Source organism: Leuciscus leuciscus, assembly GCF_965113295.1.
Source record: "Leuciscus leuciscus genome assembly, chromosome: 1".
Lineage (NCBI taxonomy): Eukaryota > Metazoa > Chordata > Actinopteri > Cypriniformes > Leuciscidae > Leuciscus > Leuciscus leuciscus.
The window spans coordinates 53053719-53061321 of NC_138725.1; the positions used below are offsets into that span (position 1 = coordinate 53053719).

The following is a 7603-nucleotide window of genomic DNA, read 5'->3' on the forward strand; positions in this document are numbered from 1 at the left end:
AGATTTGCACTGGAGAGAGTTTTGAGCCCAAGATTGAGTCACTGAGACTAATATTATTTTTAAAAAGAAGATATTATATACATTATATATACGAGGGCAGTCTTGACCCGGAGGTAATGCAGGAACTGCGTTCGACAACCAGCTATGCCCTTCAGGCTATGAAGGTGATGGCACAGGCCCTGGGTCGGGCGATAGTCCAGGAATGCCACCTTTGGCTCAACCTTTCAGAGAAAATTCTTGATGCCCCCATCTCCCAAGGTGGCCTGTTCGGCGACACTGTCGAGGACTCGCAGCAGTTCTCTGTATTAAAGAAGTAGACGGAGGCAATCAAGCACAACTTGCCTCGATACGGGTCTTCCTCTAAACCCCCGAGAGCCCAAGCTCCACCTGCTGGATGCCGAGGGCGACCCGCGAAGGCTGTACCGGCCCTGCAACAGCCTGGACCAGCAGCCAGAGGCACCGCCCGCCCGTCAACAGGATATTAAGAACCCTTGCAAGCATTCGTGAGACGGGCCACCCAGGGAGGGAGAGGCTGCAGACAGACGGGGTAGTGAATTTTACATGGTACTCTTTCAATTTCCTCTTTCACTGGGTCACACACACACATAATGCTCATGGCCATCAAACATCAAACACTCGCTCCAGAACTTCGCACCAGTACCTCCCTGCGTTCTGCTGCAATGGGTCTACACACAGCAGGTAAGTGTGGCGAGTGTTGACGACGCCCAGCCTCATAGGTTGTCACCCGTTACTGCCACAGCAGACCTGGGGGCAAGGTAGGGGTTTTAACATAATTTGCCATGAGTAACGAGGGACGCAGAGCCTCCCGCCCTGGCTTCCCTTGCTCCCCCTTGCCGTGAATCCCCCAGGGGTACACCAGATATCATTCCGTTGGTGCCACCTGTACGGAGTCTGGACACGTGGCTAGGGCTGCCCAGCCCGTCACACTGGCTTATCAGAACGATCCGGTTCGGGTGGAGATTGCTGTCCTTCTGGCGAAGGACGCGATAGAGCCTGTCCCTCCGGCCGAGATGAAGAAGGGTTTTTACAGCCCCTAAATTATCATACCAATGAAAGAAGGTGGGTTAAGACTAATCTTAGATCTATGAGTTTTGAATTGGGCCCTGTACAAGCTTCCATTCAAAATGCTTACGCAGAAACACATCCTGTGATGTGTTCAGCATCAGGATTGGTCTGTAATGATTTGTGATTACAGTGATTTTTGATCTCGTGTCACTTAAGGTGTAGTTATGAGTGTGACCCCTCCCCCTGTGTAATACAACACAGAATGGATAAATGCAATGCTGTTGAACTGAATGTAGCGATGAAAGAGAAATGTATGGGAATCTTTCTTCTGGAAAACCACCTATTGACTCTGCTAAAAATTGTGATAAATAAATGCTCATTTATCATTAAACAAATAATATACCTATTATTTGTAACAAGCTGACCTCAGGTAAGTGTTATCTAAAAAAGTTAGAAGAACATATGATGCAGGTATAATCTAATGCCAAGGTCTCTAAAAAGAGGTTTGGTAAGTTTATATTTACATTTCACACAGTCGGGTGATCAGTCCGGCAGTAGAAACGTCTTCCACTAGTGATGCGGGTAAGCGTGCAGTGGAAAGGGCGCAGAGTTGCGATCCAGTAGTCATTGTCACGCTGGGCTGGAGGATGCTGAACTTTGTTTGCACCAAGAAGATCCTTAAAGAGTGGACTGGGGAGCTGGGTCAAATAAATCTTCACAGGGTCCTTTGCCGACTGGCTGTGTCACTGAGGAGTCGTGTGGGACAGGCATTGTCTGCCAAAGCAGAGGTTCTTTTGTGGACTGAGCTGCGCTGCTGGAGGAGCTGAAGGGTCAGATGAGGTCCCTCAATGCTGGGGCCCTTTGCAGCTAAAGTGCAGCCGAAAGCAATTGGTTTTGCAAAAGCTTTTGCTTGCAAAAACTTAACCTCAACTATCTTGTAGTCTTTTTCCTTGTCAGGTCAGAAACTCAGGACGTAGTGGGTCTGTTAGTGTCTCCTTCCCCGTCGAGTTGGAAGTGCAGAACAAGGGTGTGTCTAATACCCAGGGGATACATCACAGTGTGGCAATCTTCTTCCACACCAGCAGTTAGAGAGAGGCCTTGCCATAAACTGGTCCCTGGAATGCCCTCTTAACTGATGTTCACCACACAGCAATAGACCTGATCAAGACACAGTGGGTGGTAGGTCCTTAGGAAAGCACAACCTGATAGTTAGACATGTGAAGAAGAAGCAGAAACAAGTGATCTCATATGTAAGCAGATGCATATGTAAAATAAAGCAATCATCAACTTTAACAGCACAAAATAAAATGTGGACCCAGGACGAGCTATAGGACAAGGGTCTTCAACCGGGGGTCCGCAGCTGTACTGCAGGGGGTCTGCCAATTAATGTTTGATCACAAATTATTTTTTGTTAAAAAATGTAAAACATAGGTAAAAAAACATCACAAAGTCAAATTTAAATATAAGCACTCTGAAACGAAAACAAGAACACCCTCAGTTGATACTGTACAGTGCATGCAATTATTAGTCACGTTGATTTTCAGATTATCACATTTTGCCAATTCCAAACCACATTAATCTTAATAACTACTATTCATTTTGTATTTAATCATTTATAAGTGATATATAATTGTTCATGAAGCCTGGAAATGAAAAACGCCTGCTGTGTGCATAATTATTAGACACGTTTTCTTTTACATATAAAATAAACCAAAAAAGAGATTTAACTCAGACTGAAAAGTCAAAAATTATTAAATGCCCATGAGAAGGATGCAATACTAATGCAATTCTAGAAATTGCAGTTAAGGCATGACCATTGGACAGTGAAATTCTCATTGGGTCAGCAAGGTCAGACAAAAACAGATGGAGAAGAAAAGACACGTTAACGGCAACGTGAAATGTTCCGTTTAGTAGTGAGAAATGTAGCCAATCACAGACCTCTTTCTGTTGATCTCTTGAACGCAATTTCCAATCAGAGGTGTTTAAGCTAGAATCCACTCACCGCTCAAAACACAGGAGTTTTTGTTCAGTGATGAGTTCTGCTCACTCTCTCGCGAATCATCCATTTACAAACAAAGACACGATGTAAGTAAGAGATTTATTATGCAGTGTGTGTAGACAACTTTATTGATTTTAATGGAACGTTGTGAGATCGCAAACTGAGATGAGTGACAGCTTTTTAGTGATTGTAAAGCGAGCGCTCTTTTGCGCTTTCGAGGCTATAGCTATAATCCATTGAAGAAAAGTTTTGTTTTTCATGCTGCTAAGAGGACCAATGGCCAGTTACATGCTGAAAAGTTCTGGAAGTAACATCTACATATAAAGGCAGGATTCACTCTTGAAATTGCAATTGACATAGTGATAACTAACATGGGACAAAAATATGGTGTAAGGGTGGATTCCTGCAGTGGTTCAAGCTGCAAGACTGCCGAATGACTAAAGAAACGTTAATAGCAAGATGGTAGAAAACTGCACATTTCTTGTCCACCCACTGCCACTTATACCAACGACGGAAATAAGCGCAGTTACAATAGCTTAATATTTGAGAGAGCGTTGCTATAGAGAGTGACGATATTGTATTGCAATATGTAGCACTTCAAAGTCAATACCAATTAAAAACTAGTTAGCACATTAGTTGTAATTGAAAAGGTTTAATGACAAAATATGGTTATGGTTACACTTAAAATAGTTACAAAATAGATGTATGAGATGATGATAACTTATATTATTAATTGTACCCAGCATATATGAAAAAATGTTACCTGAGAGAGAGAGAGAGAGTAAGAGGAAGGAGGAGGTAAAAAGAGAGAGCCCCAAGAAAGGGACCCAGAGAAGAAGAGAGCCAGAGCAACAGTTTCAATCTTCTTTTATCCTTTCCCTGACCATGTGACTAAAACCCAGATGTGAGACATTCAAACTGACCAATCAGATAATTACACTTCCCTCACTGTACTAAAGGTGTGACAATTCATCAACCCCCAAAGTACAAACATGTTGGCCTACAGGCCTAGATCACTATCAGAAACCTCTGTGCCTTTAGGAACTCCAAATGGTCCTTGTGGTAGAAAGAGGGGGTGGAAACAGTAAAGCAAATATCTTTGTTCATTTAAAATATCTTGGATTATTTTCAATCCTACAATGGCATGTCAAAGATACGCGCAATGTAGGCTAAATGCAGACTAAATAGATTACTAGATAATATCAATATATTTTTTAAATTCCATTCCAATTATTTGTAAAAGTAATGACTTGTAAATAATCTTAAATGTCTCACTGTACATTACTATTTTTGTTATGGTGGAGCCATTGCTACACATTACATCTGCTCTTTACTGGAGACCCCTCACTGATTTCAAATAATCAGTGATTTGATTCTTTTTGTCCATCTCACAGTCAAATTAATGTGTGAATTTTTAATAAACTTGTAGCTAAAGTTCAGGTAAATGTTTAATTGTCCATCTGATTAATTAAATACAAATGTATGACTCTGGAAACCCATTAAAATAATTGCTGCTAACAACTAATGAATTGTGATTTTTATCATGTTGTTTATGATGCATAAATCTTCATTTTAACAATGAAATTATGCATTTGCAACAACAATAATTTGCATAGTTCTGAACTACTGTATTAACATAATATAACTTATTCTTATGCATTATATAATTAGTTTCTAATAATATTAAAGGATATATGCTTAATATGTAGCTCTGTTTGACACATTTCGTATCGGGGGTCCCTGCTCCATGTCTCTATCGCCGTCTTCGCCCTGAAAAAACGTTGAAGACCCCTGCTATAGGAAGTAATTTACACAGGAGCTGTTCTCCGTCTTCTCTTTTTCCTGTTGTGGTGGTTAGCAAACAGCGTTGCATTACTGCGCACACCCCCTTCTGAACTGGAGAGTGGATCGGCTGTGACTGACTGACTGACTCAGTATGCACCGGTTCGGTTTTATACAAATACCGTTATACCTCTAATACAACATATACATATATACTCTATGTAGAATTCATCTATATATATAATTCATTAAAACAGATTTCCAGGCTTTCCTTTTCTTGTATCCCACAGCTGATGTGTGCTTTTTATTTTGCTTGCTTTACATTTTTTTAATCTTGTTTAGTAAAGTTTTTCTGATGCCATATGTTTTCCTTGGATTTACTTCTCAGTTCCATGCATTTTTAAGAATTTCTTGGTTCATTCCATGTTTTATAGGCAACCCGTGTCATGCTAATTCAGATTAGTACAATTGGTTTTAAATTTATCTTGTTTATTTTAGTTTAGGACTCCATAATCCAGGTGTTAGTAATCTGTACTTAATCTGTGTTTCAGAAAGGGTTAGGATTAGCCATATTTTTTTAAGCCACGATTAACTTTATATTAAGGCCTACTCCTGGCTTGATTTAAACCCTGCCTGAGAAACCATTCATTGAAGTAAAATAATTGAAAGTGAGGGGAAAATCACATTATGAAATAAATGTTTTTCTCCAAAACACATTGGGAACAATTATTTGCCCCCTTTTATTAAATACTTTTTGCAACCTCCTTTTTCCAAGATAACAGCTCTGAGTCTTCTCCTATAATGCCTGATGAGTTTGGAGAACACCTGACAAGAGATCAGAGACCATTCCTCCATACAGAATCTATCCAGATCCTTCAGATTCCAAGATCCATGTTGGCTCTTCTTCTCTTCAGTTCAGCCCACTCATTTTCTATAGGGTTCAGGTCTGGGGACTGGGATGGTCATTGCAGATGCTTGGTTTTGTGCTCAGTGACCCATTTTTGTTTTGATTTTGATGTTTGTTTTTGGATCACTGTCCTGTTGGAAGATCCAAACATGGCCCGTTATAAGATTTCTAGCAGAGGTTGTCAGGTTTAGATTTTTTATCTGTTGGTATTTGATCGAATCCATGATGCCATGTATCTGAACAAGATTTCCAGGACCTCTGGCAGAAAATTAGGCCCACAGCATTAAAGATACAGCAGAGTATTTCATTTTACACATGGGGTACCTTTTTATCCCTGTATGAACCAAACCCATCTTAAGTGTTTGCTGCCAAAAAAGCAAATATCTTTTGTTTCATCTGACCATAGAACCCGTCCCGTTTGAAGTTTCAGTAGTGTCAGTTATTTTTCAAATGTTCTATGGACAGAAGAAAAAAAAAGAGCTTTTAGCAGATAGAGCGATAGACCTGGAAATCAGTGAATCCTTCAGTTCCTGTCAGACAGGTGTTCTGAATTCCTCTGAGCTGGAATGCTGTCTGTCTGACAGTCTTTAAACTGCTCTGTGATCAGACTAAACTCAGAAGCTCTTTGATGGCATTTTGGAGCAGGACAGATCCCAGGACAATAGTCTGGAGTTGTCGAAGCTCTGGAAGGTTAGAGCTCATGAAGGAAGAGAGCAGCACAGGATATCTGATGCTGTTGTTTTATGTTGGCTCCCTAGAGATGCCCAAGTACATGGTGTGTGTGTGTGAATAGCACCATTTCGTTTAAAGAGAGAGAAATGGATGGAAAATAAAAGTGTATTCTGACCCATGGTATTGTCAGGCATCTGTGCTGATGTTCAGTAAAGAGAGTTCAGAATGAGAAAAGACTCTCAGCACACAAGAGGACCAGAGCAGGGAAAATGGAAAGAGAGAAACAAGACAACAATGTCAGTTGTATAGAAATCACCTAAAAAAAATAAAATAAAAACATTTGCAGGAACAAACCTAGGATGTTATGGGGTTTATGATCTCAGTTCACATCATATGAAAATATGTAATGATGTACAGGTGTGCTTATATATTTACATACCCCTTGCAGAATTGGATGTTTAGAATTTTTTAAATGTAATATGTTTTATTTTTTTACATTTAAGACAGAGAAAAAAAAGAAATAAAAGAAAAAAGAAAATTAAATAATTTATTAAATTAAATGGTATACAATTATTAATATATATATATATATATACACACACACACACACACACACACATTATATATATATATTAAATATGTTGCAAGATTAAATGAATTGTAATGTACACAAATTTTCATTTTCATATCCCCCTCTGTAGCCTTCTCAATATTGTGTTGTCTTGGATCTCAGTATCATATAACCAAAATGTAAAAACAAAACTAAACTAAATTCTAATGTACAAAAAATTCTGAGAAACCAAAAACCTTGCAGTATTTGGAGGATTTTTCACTGCTCAGGACAAAACAAGAATGAATGCATGTAAAATTTTGTACGAGGTGATATCTTTAAATTCAGTTCTCTTGTGGAATATAAAAAAAGAAACGGCCATTTTCTATAATGCCTCATTTATTTATAAAAAAAAAATAAAATAAAAAAAAGATAAACATCTTGCAGATCCTGTCAACTGATGAGCAGAACAGTGTATTCATTTAAATCCCTCTCAGAATATCAGTTAATTTGATGTATTTTGCAAATACCTGCCAACATCTATCTCTTTCTCTCTCTGTTTCAGTGGGAGTGACTTCTCAAAACACCAGCCCTGGCTGTTTGAGTGTGTCCTGGAAGAGAGTGTCCGAAAATGCAACAGAGGTGACAATGTGAATCAAGCAATGAG

At 39.3% G+C, this 7603-nt stretch overlaps 1 long non-coding RNA gene across 2 annotated transcripts in view; it reads left to right on the plus strand.

Annotated features, from left to right (window-relative positions):
• Nucleotides 1–7603, plus strand: part of LOC309479585 — a 63022-nt gene that overhangs the window by 54117 nt on the left and 1302 nt on the right. For both annotated transcript variants that reach the window (XR_014199324.1, XR_014199325.1), the window contains exon 3: nucleotides 7502–7578. This is a non-coding gene — a long non-coding RNA (uncharacterized lncRNA). The remainder of the gene's footprint in view (nucleotides 1–7501; nucleotides 7579–7603) is intronic.